Genomic DNA, 17,179 nt, shown 5'->3' on the forward strand with positions numbered 1-17,179 from the left:
AGAGACAAAACAGCAGGTTAGAGTCCAAACCTAGTCACGTACCAGGGAGTCCAAACACAAAAGAGGAACACAGATTCAGGACGGGAAGAGAGGAATAAACAGACATGGATAGTGTCAGCAAAAGCAGCAGGGTGATTCAGGGTACGCCGAGTCAGCTACACATTCTGTAGGCAGAAACTATAACTGACACCACCTGCAGGATGCAGTGGAGAGAAATAGTTGACCTGACGCCAGAGCGAGGCAGAGAAAAGTTAACCTTTGAGATGATCAGACCGGGAAAGAGAGACAGGATACGAAACCCAGCCTGGGTCATGACAGATACACTAAAAGAGTAATCAGAGAGGTAGGAAGAGAACCAAGAGAGTGGTATCTTTGAGACCGTTAAAGCCTATAATAGTGAGAAGGAGTTGATGATCCATGGTGACAAATGATGCAAAGAGATGCAGAAGAATCAGAAGACTAGTGGCCATTAGATTTAGCTGTTAGTAAATTATTACAGACTTTAGTTAGTGCACGTTCTGGGGAATGTAAAAAATGAAAACCGGATTGTAAAGGATGAAGAACAGTTATCTGAAAGATAGTGGATTAGACAAGAGTAGAACAAGTGTACCAGGACTTTAGAGTTGAAGGGGAGATTAGAGACTGGCATGTAGTTAGCATCACAGGTCTATTTGTGGTATGTTTTTTTAATAAAGGGGTTTGAAGGAGGAGGGAAAGACACTGGATTAAAGGTAGAGGTAAAATAGTTATGTGAACAGTGTCAGTCAGAGAGTAGGGCTGAAGGAGATGAGAGGGAATAGGGTCACTGGTGAAAAGAGTAGGGCAAGACAAAGCGAGGAGTCTGATAACTTCTTCTGCAACTTAAGACAGTTTAAATCTTAGTAGTAGCAGAATTCTGGACAAGTTCTGATAATGCATCAGATGGATTGATAACAGAGTAATCCATTTCTTTTTTAAAGTCTACTCAGACACTATGATAGCTTTTAAAAAAGGGCTGGATGATTGTGGGTTAGAGTTAAATTAGTGACAAAATGTACAATTAGTGAAGAAAGGATGAACTTGATGGACCTAAGTCTTTCTTCAACCTATGTAATTATGTAACCATGTAACTAGGACTGGAAAACTCATTTGGAGATACAAGTTGGTTAACAAAGGTTAATATACTTAAAAGAAATTATCTGAATCTAGAATAGTATTTGATTTAATCTCAGACAGCATTATTGCAACCATTAGCTGGCTTATCAAATGTACTACAGTTTATGCAACTAATGAAGTCTAACAGGCATGTGAATCTTGAAGCACAGTAACATTATTGAGAATAAATTGAATAACTTAACTGTAAATAAATGAACCTATACAGCGGTTTGTCAATACATAAAGTTTTCAATATCTGGACAACTGCAGCAAATTATATCCTTTCATCAAGAGAAAATTGAACACAAAGTTCAAACTTTTCACCCTAAAAAGAATGTCAGCTTAGTTATGCTTTATTAATTTCAAGTTGTGCTGCATGTTAGCCTGAAAGCTAATTAGTACAGATAACATTATGTGAACTTATTCTAAATAACAGATTACAGATGTCATTGCGATTATAAAAATGCAAATATTGCAAGCATAAATCATGAGAAATGAACAATCAGATGCAGAAATTAAAATAGTCCAAATCTGTTATGCCTCATTGAGATGACTGTGTTTTTTTTCATACATCAAAAACACAGACCAATGTTTATCAGTGTTTGGTCACTGACAGTTTTTACCATCATTGTCTTTCAGTGATTTTCACGTATGAGAAAAAAAAACCTGCAAAGCTTCTGTCCATTACAATGCTGATCAAGGATAATACACATATTGTTCACAGATGCCATCTGTGTCTTGTTCATAATCTTCACAGACTCATCAATTTGTATGGGTCATTTTAGTCAATAATTTGGATCAAAAATCGACATGTCTCTGATTTTCTTTGTGGACACACAGATCACCAAAAAAAACCCACAGACATGTTAATGGCACCATAGACTTCAATGGGTATTCACGGAAGTCTGAATGAGGCCTTATAAACATTAGAAATATATAGTACCTAAATATGAACAGCGGTGTATCTGACAGAGAGTAAAGGCACACGAATGCTATGGGGCATATGTTGGGAAGCGGCCTAGCATTTCATAGTTAATCTGAGGACAGGCTGTCACAGAAGCAGGTGGTGCACATGGTTCGTAGAACCAATGTGCCACAGTGCTGGTCTTGTCTAGGAGGGGCCAGGTGGCGCACATGGTTCGTGGAACCACTGTGCCACTATGCTGTGCTTATCTAGGAGGGGCGTAGCTAAGCAGCTACATGGTGTTACCTGGAGCTCCTGGTGGTGGAGTCAGGCTTGAGTTGCAGGTAGCCACTAGTACGGGCATCATACTTTGCTGGAGGTACTGTGCATGTTCAGGGGGGTACTGTGGGGTTTACCACTGTGGGGTATTAAACTGTATGTTGAGGCATTTATGAGGCCATCATCTCTAAAAGGGGCCGTGAAAGGGGTTTTGTATTGGGTTAGAATACTAAAGGGCATCAATAGGGCCAAAAGTACTATGTAACCCCTAATATAGGTCCCTCTCCCTGTCTTCAAAAGTTGAGAGGTCTGCCCTTCTCTGATGACTATGCCCATGTGCCATGACCCTGCATACTCCAACAAATATTTATTTTTTCTGGATGGAGGGGGGGGGGGACAATTAGGACTTTTGGTATGGACCCATGATTTCTGTTTATGCCTTTGTATGACAGTGGTGTTACGGTTGAACTATAATCGGTGTTGTCACAGCCAGTTCTCATTCTAGATATGACTTGAAAATACAGCAGAAGAAAAGGCAGCAATGTTTTTACCTGCCTAGGCCTCCAGTCAAATGCACTTCAGGGTGCAGCAGGCCCATGTGGTTAAGATGGCGGTAACACAGGTGCAAAAATACTGATGAGACAGTCACTCACTACCTACCAATTGCACAATGAGGACTTGTATGTGGCGCTGTTCACACAGTGGTAATGCACAGCATCCAGGTTACCAGCCTATTAGTGATGCCCTTCTATTAGATCAGGCGGGCTGCCCAGCACTATAAAGATGCATCTCATGTAAACAGGCTCCACAGTTTACAAGACAAAATGGGCCTAGCTGCACCCTGATATTAAAGAGCAAAAAAATACATATAAAATATGTGAGGTATTATTCAATATTTTGGCCAAAGTATATAAGCCCGCAACCCAGCATCAAGGGTCCTCACACTTGCGAGTCCCTATCACTAATCACTACAATAGACAGCAACTATACAGCGCTACATACAAGTCCTCATTGTGCAATCATATACCAAGCAGCCACCCCCTTCATGGATTGGTAGGTAGTGAGTGACTGTCTCATCAGTATTTTTGCACCTGTGTTACTGCCATCTTAACTACATGGGCCTGCTGCACCTTGAAGTGCATTTGGCTGGAGGCCTAGGCAGGTAAAAACATTGCTGCCTTTTTTCTGCTGTATGTTGAATTTTTGGAGGATTTTAGTCCTCTTTCAGTTGCTGTCTATTGTAGTGATTAGTGATAGGGACTCACAAGTGTGAGGACCCTTGACGCTGGGTTGCGGGCTTGTATACTTTGGTCAAAATATCGACTAATAACTCACATATTTTATATGTATTTTTTTGCACTTTAATATCAGGGTGCAGCTAGGCCCATTTTGTCTTGTAAACTGTGGTGCCTGTTCATGTGGGATGCATCTTTATAGTGCTGGGCAGCCTGCCTGATCTAATAGAAGGGCATCGCTAATAGGCTGGTAACCTGGATGCTACATACAAATCCTCATTGTGCAATTACAAACTAAGCAGCTACCCCCTCCATGGATTGGTAGGTATTGAGTGGCTGTCTCATCAGTATTTTTGCACCTGTGTTACCGCCATCTTAACCACATGGGCCTGCTGCACCCTGAAGTGCATTTGGCTGGAGGCCTAGGCAGGTAAAAACATTACTGCCTTTTTTTCTGCTGTATTTTGAATTTTTGGAGGGTTTTAGTCCTCTTTCAGTTGCTGTCTATTGTAGATATGACTTGAGAAGGGTCCATCTGGACTCAGCCGGTTTTAGTAGGGCCCTGGGCAAAAGTTCAAAGTGGGGCCCTAAATCCTAACATATTGCACATCACACAGAATCTGTCACGACTGCGGCCACAGCCCAGCAGGAGCCTCCACGCTGACTGACCACGACGGCGAGGGGCAGGCGTCCCCCGGGGATGCAATATGGATCCTCTATACCACAGAGGGGGACCCGAGCCTATCCGAATGAGGGAAGGGCAGCGACCGGGATTCTGTGGTAGCTGAGCATGTGGACAAAGAGAAGACACGTAGGACTTGATAACACCGCACAACTTCAGGTATAAAGAACTTAAAATTTACTACAGTAAAGTCACAAAGTACATAGATGAAACAGGGCTATGCCAGGCTCCCAACTCCACACCTACCAGAAGGGTACCACTGAGTGGACCCCAAGGCACCAACGGTGTCATGGTCACGTGTGTCAGGACGCAGATGTTTCCGCAAGGCGAACCCATAACACACGTGACCCTGGATACACCGCCTCCAGTGGGGCGCATTTAAATAATAAAACGTGCAGGTGGATACGCCGCCTCCACCTGGCGAATTTAGGTATTACACGTTATACATACAATCTGGAAACCCCGCCTCCAGTATGGCGAATTTAAATAATAAAGGGGGAACCTGGGAAACTTTAACAATGGTGGGCCCTGCGATAGGGAATGGGGGACGTGGAGACCTCCTAAGCTCCCCTGAGCCAGCGTCCCTGCACTCCTTACATTCCCTATACAGGCTCCGCACCTGTCGCCGCACGCGTACCTTAATGCCCTTGCTCGCCCTGACCCTAAACCCTCACTAGGGAATGAGTCGGTGCGGAGACTAATCCCACCACTGCACTAATAACACACATGAGGAAAGAGACAATACAGGGGGAACACCACTTAGCTTTGCTCTGTTGCGTACGCTCCTAGCAACAGAGCCCACCACCTGCGTGCATCTTCTCCTCCACCTGGATCCATCACCATAACAGGATCCTTCACCTTAGTGCAGCCTTGGAGCAGAGTCCACCACCAATTGCAGCTGCTTAGTACCAGAGTCCCAAGGATGAGTTCAGCTTCTGCCACGAAGTCAAGCATGCTTGAGTCCAGCTCAGCAGCCAAGTCCCACATGGTGAGTGCCACTCTCCATAGTAGCCACTCCACCAGTCCATGCAGACACTTCCTGCTGACACCATCACTGCGACCCCACCACGCCATGCCAGCCCTTCGTCCAGACACCATAGCTGAAACACGTCCCCCCTGGCTAAGCTGCGCAGGACTCCTCACCAGCTCCATCCTTCCTCCAGGCTCTCCCCCAGAGTGAAAACAATCTCACAATATCACAGGCAGTGATTGCACACCCCTAGCACACCTTTATAGGGTGTCACACCTGATCCATAATTACGTGCACAAAAACCTAAAGTGCGATACCACTAACCACCACCGGGGACAGTCAAGACACCTTGGAACTTTCCAAAGTAAAAAAAAGTTCACCCAGTGCAATTTAAAACTGTCAGATCATGACAGTACCCCCTCCTTAATGAGGGGCCTCTGGACCCTCAAGACCACCCCTCATTAGGGAAACACCTACAGCGGGGATGCCCAGATCCTGAGTTCATCCCACCATTACCTGACATTTCAGGTTTATGACAAACGCACCGCTGGCATTGGCAATAAAGTTTATTTTGGAGGCACCACTCATCTCCACAGCGCCGACCTGGGGAACGAGTTTATGTATGTGTATGTTTGTTTGTTATGAGCTGATCAGGCTCCACAACACACTTCCACAAGATGTTTTTTGGTGGCACCATACACGCTCGTTCACACACAGGTCCGGACCTGAACGTTTATTGCATACATTCGTTTGTCATAATTGGAACTCATTCTGAACTAGACAGCAGAGGCGTCCCCCTGCATCACCACACTCACACCCCCGCAATTCACCAAGGGGTCACCACCCTCCAACCCTCATCACCATGAGGTCTGCGCCTCCAGGGTTGGTTAATGGCGAAGGTTGAGATTTGTCCCTACTCCCCCGAAGCACACCTGCTGCACACACCAGGAGGAGAAGGGGACGGGAAATGGAGGAAATATACACTCACTGGTCGCCTCCACACAACCAGGAGGGTGGCTTCTTCGATGGTATAGAAGATATGGCATAAACCCCGCGGACTATCACACCAGTCAGCTCACCACAGGGGCGTACCCCTTCACCTCGGGGAATACCAGGCAGCTCCGTGGGGCACCATTCCTCCCACCTGCCTGGGTGCGCCCGCATGCATGAACCAGTCCCGCTCCCCAGCAGCGACTCTAGGGGGCTTTAGTACCAGACCCGCAGGAATATGGAGGAAAATAGATACACTCACTGGTCGCCTCCACACGACCAGGAGGGGCGGCTTCTTCGATGGTATTGAAGATTTGGCGTAAGCCCCGCGGACTCTACACCAGTCTGCTCATCACTGGAACGCACCCCTTCACCTCGGGGAACACCAAGCAGCTCCGTGGGGCACCATTCCTCCCACCTGCCTGGGCACGCCCACGTGCATGAGCAAGTCCCGCTCCCCAGCAGCGACTCCAGGGGCTTTTGCCAGACCCGCAATTTGCCAAAGCCGCCATTTTGATTTCCTGGTTACCTGAGCAGAGGCCCCAGACCGTGATAACTGCTGCTGCAGCGGCTCTAAACACCTAGCCGCTCCCCACTCACCTCAGTGAGGCCCGGCAGCAATTACTCAGCGGTCTCCACATGGCCAAAGCTCACCAGAAAAAAAAACTGTATGGCCTGTGATAATGTCATGGTCACGTGTGTCAGGACGCAGATGTTTCTGCAAGGCGAACCCATAACACACATGACCCTGGATACACCGCCTCCAGTGGGGCGCATTTAAATAATAAAACGTGCAGGTGGATATGCCGCCTCCACCTGGCGAATTTAGGTATTACACGTTATACATACAATCTGGAAACCCCGCCTCCAGTACGGCGAATTTAAATAATAAAGGGGGAACCTGGGAAACACACATGAGGAAAGAGACAATACAGGGGGAACACCACTTAGCTTTGCTCTGTTGCGTACGCTCCTAGCAACAGAGCCCACCACCTGCGTGCATCTTCTCCTCCACCTGGATCCATCACCATAACAGGATCCTTCACCTTAGTGCAGCCTTGGAGCAGAGTCCACCACCAATTGCAGCTGCTTAGTACCAGAGTCCCAAGGATGAGTTCAGCTTCTGCCACGAAGTCAAGCATGCTTGAGTCCAGCTCAGCAGCCAAGTCCCACATGGTGAGTGCCACTCTCCATAGTAGCCACTCCACCAGTCCATGCAGACACTTCCTGCTGACACCATCACTGCGACCCCACCACGCCATGCCAGCCCTTCGTCCAGACACCATAGCTGAAACACGTCCCCCCTGGCTAAGCTGCGCAGGACTCCTCACCAGCTCCATCCTTCCTCCAGGCTCTCCCCCAGAGTGAAAACAATCTCACAATATCACAGGCAGTGATTGCACACCCCTAGCACACCTTTATAGGGTGTCACACCTGATCCATAATTACGTGCACAAAAACCTAAAGTGCGATACCACTAACCACCACCGGGGACAGTCAAGACACCTTGGAACTTTCCAAAGTAAAAAAAGTTCACCCAGTGCAATTTAAAACTGTCAGATCATGACAAACGGATCACCGAGGCACACATAGGCGGGACATTGGGACACAGGCAGGACATAAGGGTACATGAGGACATCAGGACCCAGGCTGGACATCAGGACCCAGGCTGGACATCAGGACCCAGGCTGGACATCAGGACCCAGGCTGGACATCAGGACATCCACAGAACATCAGAGTCACCGGCAGACATTAAACAGGAGTCATTCGGTTCCGGACAACCGACACGACCTACAGGCACCACTGCAGTCATCAAGCTCGAGGCTCCAGGCAGCAGTCATCAGGTTCCAGACTGCGGTCATCAGGCTCCAGGCATCAGACCTAGGAAGGAACTCAAGCGTGATGGTGCTAGAACCGCAGGATTGCTGGGCCTGCATGGAGCTATCACCGCATGGTAGTCAGAGCACAGGTTAGTAGATGCTCAGCAGAAACACCAGTTACAAGAGACTCAGAGTCTCAGGGTGCGAGGCTCCAAACACAGAAGGATTCCAGAAATATAACAGCAGACACAGTTCAGACAGGGTCAGGTACAGGACAGGTTCAGGATCAAGGATTCAGGCCTGGATATACCGCCTCCAGGGCAGGGCGCAGGAACAGGACAAAGCAGGAATCAATGCAGGGACTTTTGTACCAAAACATAAACAGGAGAGGTCCAGGGACACCAAATACACATGGCAAAGTTCAGGAGCTTTGTGATTAGCTCTGGCAATGCCCAGCAGGGAAGGGGAAGTTTATCTAGGAGCTGCTCCTCAGCAAATGGCTGGGGACAGCATTTCAAGCACACACTAACCCTGATAAAAGCAGGGGAGGTGTGGCAGCGCATGCCCTAAGCACAAACAGAAACCATTACAGCACAGTCAGTGCAGGAACTGAGGCTTAGAGCACCTGGCAGCATCTGCAAGCCAAGACACACATGGAAAGTCATGCACCAGCTGCAAATGACCTTGCAACCCGCGGACAGCTTCCACAGCGGCAACCAGGGACCGCACATGCGGATGGTCATGCAGCAGAGCAAAGACCTAACAGCACATGCAGCAGAGCAGGGAACTGAGCAGGCTCCATAGAGGTAACAGCCAACAGAATCCCAGCTCATTTAGGGGGAAAGGAGAAAGGGGATAAAGCAAAGACATGCATTGTCACGCTGACAACCAATTACAGACAGAACGGCGTGACAGAAATATTTTGGTTGTATTTACATGCGCTGAGTTCAGGCCATTAAACGAGCGTTATCAACAATATTGAAGTTGTTTGACGCTTGTTTCCCGGGCTGTTCTGGCATTATGTGTTCCTTCTTAAACAATCTGATCAATAGACAGCATTTTGCTTGTTTAGTATAATGCGCCCCATATTCCTGCATACAGTATAATACACACCCCACAGTGCTCCATACAGTATAATAGACACCCCATAGTCCTCCATACAGTATAATGCACACCCCATAGTGCTCCATACAGTATAATACACACCCCATAGCAGGGCCGGACTGGGACTAAAATTCAGCCCTGGCATTTGAAGTTACACAGGCCCACTAGTCACATTGTGACTATATAATATCTTTGTACACTTGTAGTTTACAAGAAGTGAGAGGAGATTAACACGACTATATAACATGTAGTCATAGCTGTGCCCAGTATTTCAGCTCAGTCCTATTTATTGCTTTTAGGTACAGTACTCCTCCCAAATCTCTGTCCCCTTTTGTATGCATGATTACAGAATTCCTGGCAGAACTGCTCTCTATTGGGCAACCAGACCCCCTGGTCATAGCCGCCCCTATCATACCTCCCAACTTTTGAAGAAGGGAAAGATGGACATAGACTGCAAATTTTGACCACGCCCAGCCACACCCATTTCACAACTAGTCACACCCATGTCCACACCTAATCGCACCCATTTAGCACTGCTGATCACACTGACTGGTACTGAGGGCACAGTGGCTGGCATTATGGGCACACTGACTGGCACTAAGGAAGAGAGAAAACAGAGAGAGAGAGAAAAAAGAAAACAGAGAGAGCGAGAAAGAAAGGGGAAAGAAAGAAAGAACAGTGAGAGACAAAGAAAGAACAGTGAGAGACAGAGAAAGAACAGAGAGAGAAAGAAAGAGGGGAAAGAAAGAAAGAACAGAGAGAGACAGAGAAAGAACAGAGAGAGAAAGAAAGAAGTAAAGAAAAGAAAGAAAGAACAGAGAGAAAGAGAGGAAAGAAAAAGAAAGAAAGAGGGGAAGAAAGAACAGAGAGAGAAAGAAAGAACAGAGAGAGAAGAAAAAGAGAGAAAGAAATAAAGAAAGATTCTACAAAGATACTATAGCAGCCCGGCTCCCATTGTAGTGCCCACCTGAGCCTCCTGGTGCAGGACCTATCATGATCCGCTCACATGGCCGGCATCCCCGATTCCAAGGCGATCCTGCTGTCTGCGCTGTCGGAGGAGGACACGGTGATGGATCTGAAGCATTCCTGGTTCCGTCACAATCTCCTCAAGAAATTATCTCATTTCCGGTCAGCTTCCAGCACATCACTTCAGGTGGAATGTCATGTGTGTGTTTTAAAATGCTCCTCGGGGCTCCGCCGTGTACTCCTGTGTCCGTGGGAAAAGCACGCTTTGTATGCTTTGTACACACTTGGCTCCGCTCCGTACATCCCGTACACATATGGCTCCACTCCATACACCTCGTACACGCGTGGCTCCTCTCCGTACACCTCGTACACACGGCTCCTCTCCGTACACCTCGTACACACGGCTCCTCTCCGTACACCTCATACACACACGGCTCCTCTCCGTACACCTCGTACACACACGGCTCCGCTCCGTACACCTCGTACACACACGGCTCCGCTCCGTACACCTCGTACACACACGGCTCCGCTCCGTACACCTCATACACACGTGGCTCCGCTCCGTACACCTCATACACGCGGCTCCGCTCCGTACACCTCGCACACACGTGGCTCCGCTCCGTACACCTCGTACACACGGCTCCTCTCCGTACACCTCGTACACACACGGCTCCTCTCCGTACACCTCATACACACGCGGCTCTGCTCCGTACACCTCATACACACGCGGCTCCGCTCCGTACACCTCGTACACACGGCTCCGCTCCGTACACCTCGCACACACGCGGCTCCGCTCCGTACACCTCGTACACACGGCTCCGCTCCGTACACCTCGCACACACGCGGCTCCGCTCCGTACACCTCGTACACACGGCTCCGCTCCGTACACCTCATACACACACGGCTCCGCTCCGTACACCTCATACACACACAGCTCTGCTACATCCACACTGTAAATCCTGACCCCACACATACTTACCTCAACCAGCACCATGACAACAGCAAAGCAGAGTCTTGCAGACGGTAGAGGCAAGGCTGAGCGCACAGGACCTGTGATGAGGTCACAGGAGGGGCGGAGTCAGGGGTGACATGATCGGGGGTCTGGACATAGGCTCCTGATCATGTGACCCCCTGACTCCTCCCCTCCTGTGACCTCATCACAGGTCCTGCAAACAGAGCGAGCAGGCAAGCGAGTGCGACGCTGTGAGTGGCTGGGGGGAGGGGGTCTCATGCTACGGCGAGGATGGGGTGCGAGGAGGGGGGGGGCTTATCTCCCTGCAGTGCGGGAGGAACTTGGAAACTATCATCGCTGTGCCGCAGAGGGCCGGCGGCAGGAGCAACAGTGGCCGCAGCCGCTGGCAAGCGGCCAGATGATCGGGCGCTGCCGGCCGCGGCCCACGTGACAGCGGCCCAGCGGGAAAATGCCCGGTTGGTTATATTGCCAATCCGGGCCTGCCCCATAGTGCTCCATACAGTACAATACACACCCCATAGTGCTCCATACAGTATAATGCACACCCAATAGTGCTTCATACAATACAATACACACTCCATAGTACTTTATACAGTACAATACACACCCTATAGTCCTCCATACAGTATAATACACACCTCATAGTGCTCCATACAGTAAAATACACACCCCATAGTGCTCCATACAGTATAATACACACCCAATAGTGCTTCATACAATACAATACACACTCCATAGTACTTTATACAGTACAATACACACCCTATAGTCCTCCATACAGTATAATACACACCTCATAGTGCTCCATACAGTACAATACACACCCCATTGTGCCCCATACAGTATAATACACACCCCATAGTGCTCTATACAGTATAATACACACCCATAGTGCTCTATATAGTATAATACACACCCCATAGTGCTCCATACAGTACAATACACACTCCATAGTACTTCATGCAGTACAATACACACTCCATAGTACTTCATGCAGTACAATACACATCCTATAGTCCTCCATAAAGTATAATATAACCCCCCGTAGTGCTCCCTATAGTACAATGTAGCTCCACACAGGAGTACAATGTAGGCTCACACAGTAGTACAATGAAGGCCCACACAGGAGTATAATGCAGCCCCACACAGGAGTATAATGCAGCCCCACACAGGAGTACAATGTAGCTCCATAGAATGTAATGCAGCCAGCCCTCATAAAATGTAATCTAGCCAGGCCCCATAGAATGTCATTCAGCCCCATAGAATGTAATACAGCCAACCCCCATAGAATGTAATGCAACTATCCCCAATAGAATGTAATGCAGCCAGCCCTCAAAGAATGTAATTCACCCAGCCCCCACAGAATGTAATGCAACACCTAAAGAATGTAATGTAGCCCCATAAAATGTAATGCAACCCCCATAGAATGTAATGCAGCCTCCATAAATAAATACAATACTCACCTTTCCTTGTTCCCCGCTGCGGCACGACTCCTCACCTTAGCAGCTCCACTGCTTGGCACAGCATGGTACGCGATGACATCATCGCACCCGTTGCGTCAGAGGCAGAGGGGAATGATGGGAGAGGGAGCATCACGTGATCTATGCTGCTGATACAGTTGAATGCACGAAGTGGGAAGCGGGGGACGACGCCACTGGGCCCCCCTGACTCACGGGCCACATAGCACCTGCGTGGTCTGACTAGGGGCCCCTGGGTTAGTGGAGGTGCTAGGCAGCTGCCTAGTCTGCCTGGCCCTAACGCCGGCCCTGTCTGGACTAAATGATTGATTCTATAAATGTATATATCACCACTGTGTCACAGGCTGAGCTTACCCTGGAGGAGTGTAACTAAGATGCTACCTGGTTTTCCCTGGAACCTCTGATGGTGAGGTCAGGATTGAGCTGCAAGTAGTCGTCAGGTACCACTCCAAGCCAGTGTCCGGAGCAGTAGCAGCTGACCCCAAGGGTCAGGGATGCTAGTTCCGGTTTGGAGTTCCAGGCAGAACTGGATGCTGGTGCAGACAGCGCGACATCTGAATACAAGATAGGACGGCCACTGGTACGGGTTCAGACTGTGCGGCTTCTGGATACAAAACAGAACTTGACAAGGTAGATTCAGATTCGGGACGAGGTACTGGCAGGTCAGGTACAGGAACAAGTTCAGACAGGACGGTACAAGATAAGATTCAGGCAGGACAGACTCAAGGACCTAACGACACGATAGCAAGTACAAACTGACAATGTACTAAAGTAGCTCAGGCATTTTCTAACCGGTGAAGGGGCCTTAAATACTAAGTGACTCCCAGCTATTGGCTGGGGACACATCCGGTGAGTGTGCACTGGAGCGCGCATGCCCTAAGCGTACTGCTAGGCGACCTGTGTGGTGTGAGAAGGCACTGGGACATGGGAACCGGAGAGGAGGACGTGGCTGGACAGAAAAGGCAGTGAGCATAACGGTGTCCCTGCATGGCATTAAAGTATAGATGTTAATATTGGATCTTATATGCAGTATAGATAAAGTACTTGTTACATCGCTCTCTCTCTTGATGTCTAATAAATGTGTCCTCATTGCAACAATTTGCTGATTAATAGTGTTTTCTTTTATATACGGTACATAAACTTGGCAAAAGTATTGCAACACTCATACAATACACCTATAGCTTTAATGACATCAAATTCTTAATCCATAGGCATTTTATTAATCTGAAGTCTATTACTTCCCTGTCAAGTTTCTAGTATCTGGTTCTCTGCCACCTTCCTGCCCAGACTTCCTAATTTGCGCACCTCTGAGTTAAAAATTCAAGGCCTTATAGGCCAGTTTAGGTGACAGTACACCCTATTCAGATAGTAGGCATTAATAATATCTATGCTGACTGTTTTATTTTCATTTTAGGTTCTCCTGACATGTCCAGCTTTGCTACACTGCTGCCTTTTCATCTGTGAGCCTCCGGTTATTCCCATCTTTGCTGTTTTTCAGGACTCTGCTGCATCTTCATTTTTGAGTCTGCTAACATGCCCAGAACTGCTGTTCCACTTGACTTTACTGCATGATCACTTGTAAAACTTCTGATATAGCTGGCTTTACTATTGCTAGGTCCTGCTAGGTCACCACTTGTGAGTCTCCTGATGAAATAAAGTGCAGGAGAGGAGTATGTCACCATGGAACAGACGGACCAACAGTTAAAGGGAGGTTTATTTACAGGGGATAACACTGGCAGAATTAATAGTGTAAATATGAATATTATGAAAATGAGTTAAGCAAGCAGACGAAAAGGCATAAACAGTATTAAACAGTAATAAGGGTAGTTTTTCCTGTGGAGGAACTTATCAGTCTGAAGGGGTCTTGATTGAAGGGTCACTCTTCTCCAACGTTGGCGCCGAATCACCAGCAGCGCTTGTCATCTGAAGTACTGTACTCTGTATCCTGTGCCTTTAACAATGTCCAGCCGAGATATGAGGGGGTTACTGCGGGAGCCAGAGAGGTATGAGACAAACGATATCCTCTATGCTCCAAGTCCTTCTTTCCAACTCCACAGCGGTGCTTTCTCACCGGAATCAGGGGCTCTGCATTAACACAAAGGTCACCGGAACTTCGTACGTGGTACAGTCTGCTCTGAGGAAAACCCGCACACTTTTCCCGCTCTCAGCTCTCCTCCCTTCCTTTTCCTGGCTGCTGAACAGGCTGCTTTTGTGTCCCCCGAGGAACCTGCTGCCCTGCTCAATGGTTCCGGGCACGGAGTAGAGGATGCAACTCTCTCTCGGCTCTTCCTGTACTTCACCCCCTTACACTGACATACCTAGCTCTGCTCTTCCACTGGGTTCTGCTGCATTGCTACAAGTGAGTATCCTGTCATACTCAGCTCAGCAATGATTTTGTCATTTTACCAAACACACCTTTAAGGCCATGTTCACATTCAGTCTAAATGCTACATTTTTTATGCTACCTTTTATCTGCACATTTTCTGCAGGTTCTCATATTCTCTGATTACTGCATACCTACTGTTCTTTTATGCCTTTTCCACCCTGAGGCGGACACTGACAGCTTGGGGCCCCTGTGCAAGAAATATTTCTGGCCCCCATCCTTTTATGGCGACAAAGTTACAGATCTATATATATATATAGCCACACACACATACAGATCTGCTGCCGATAACATGATACTGATCTATTAGTTATCATTCTGTCCCCATCATTCTTCCTTCTCAGCCAATGTAAAGAGACAGGGAATCAAGCGTTGAACGACTTTCTGGAGTTTCTGGAGCTCCTGTTGACAATCTTCCAGCCCTTGTACAATTTGCTGCCGGATGAATTTGCCCTGGTTATTGCGCATGGGGGGTACACCCGCTGTTGATCGTTCAGAGCATCTTAAATCAGTAGAGGTTGTGGAATCAAGCACCGGGGCAGATGGTACCACTCGAGGGTCCCGAGACAAGCAGGGACGCAGCATATTCCGATGCAGTGTACGGATGGGAAGCTCTTCACCTGTTTCTGGTTGAATCTCATAGACAGGACCCCTTCCACCGAGCCGTCGCTTCATCCTATACGGCCTCTTCTCCCACCGGTACTCCAATTTGTTGTGGGAGCATTTCTCCCTTACTAGGACTCGATCCCCAGGTCGTAGAGCTGTCCCTTCTTGGGGAGTGACCTGAGGGTGTTCCAATTCACGGAGTCGGTTTTGCTCCAGCCGTTGAATGATCCGCAGCCGACGACGATGTTCTCGAACCCAGGAGTACACCCCTGTCCACGGGTAGTCCTCCTCAGGCTCCCACGCCAATTCTGTCAGTCCCTTCCCGGGCCGGCCGAAGAACAGTGAATAGGGCATGAATCCTGTGGTACTGTGTTTACGGTTGTTGTGCGCCCACACCAATTCGGAGACAGACTCAGTCCAGTGCTCTTTCTGGTGCTCTTCCAGTGTCCTCAGCATCTGAATCAGGATGCGGTTAAATCTCTCACAAGCCCCGTTCCCCTGTGGATGGTAAGGGGTGGTCCGGGACTTATCGATTTTGTACAGCTGATGCAACTCTTCCATCACATTCCCGAGGAAGCAGGCTCCTTGATCAGAATGGATTCGCTTGGGACACCGGTACACCTGGATGAAGTGTTTGCAGATGGCATAGACCGCAGACACGGCAGTCTGGTCCCGAGTGGGTGTTACTACGGCAAATTTGGAAGAGTGGTCGATCATCACTAGGCAATACTCGTAGCCCTGTTGCGCTGGTCCAATCTTCAAGTAGTCTGTGGGCCAGTAGTTCCATGGGGCCACAGGATCTCACCATCTCTGTGGGAGCTCGCTGCTCCGATGACTTGACTAGTTCACAATTCCGGCACTGCTGGCATACTCTGTCCATGATGTTCCTAAAGTGGAGGTGGTAGAATAAACGTTGCAGACACTGAAAAATGTTTTTTTCTGGCCCGAAGTGTGTTCCTTTCTCTTGCGCCTCCTTAGCCACCTGTTCTACCAAGGACGAGGGGATAATCGTCTGCCAAACGAGATTAAGTTCAGATTGTAGGTACACCTTCCTGTACAGGATACCATCCCGCAACTGTAGCCGTTCCCACTGACGCAGCATCCGTAACATCTCAGGGGACACTGATATCCTCTCACTCTGGCAAGGCACTTATTTGGCTACGAGCCACCACCTCAACTGAGCTATCTCTCTGTCTTATTGCTGCATTCGGACCCACTCATCATGGGGTTTCACCAACAAACCTTCCTGTGTCCTTTCTTGAACTGTTTCCCGCGTCGCTGCCGTCATCCTGCAAGTCCCTCCAAACTCTGGAACCTCCACAGCCTCCAACTCTTCATCCCGACTGTGCTCTGGTTTATGGTAGTTCACTCGAGAAAGGGCATCAGCATGAGTATTCTCCACTCTCGTCCTGTAGGAGATCTTGTACTGAAATTTTGCCATTCGTGCTACCCAACGTTGCTCTAGAGCCCCTAGCTTTGCTGTTTTGAGGTGTTTCCGTACGCACGTGGACTTCCGACCCAGCCAGATACTCTGCAAACTTCTCAGTCATTGCCCACACCAGCGCCAACAACTCCAGCTTGAATGAGCTGTAATTATCCGAATTTCTTTCTGAGTCATGTAAGGAGCGACTGGTGTATGCTATGACACGCTCCTT

This window comes from Dendrobates tinctorius, unplaced genomic scaffold, assembly GCF_039654945.1.
Source record: "Dendrobates tinctorius isolate UK_male_01 unplaced genomic scaffold, ASM3965494v1 ptg000250l, whole genome shotgun sequence".
Classification (NCBI taxonomy): Eukaryota; Metazoa; Chordata; class Amphibia; order Anura; family Dendrobatidae; genus Dendrobates; species Dendrobates tinctorius.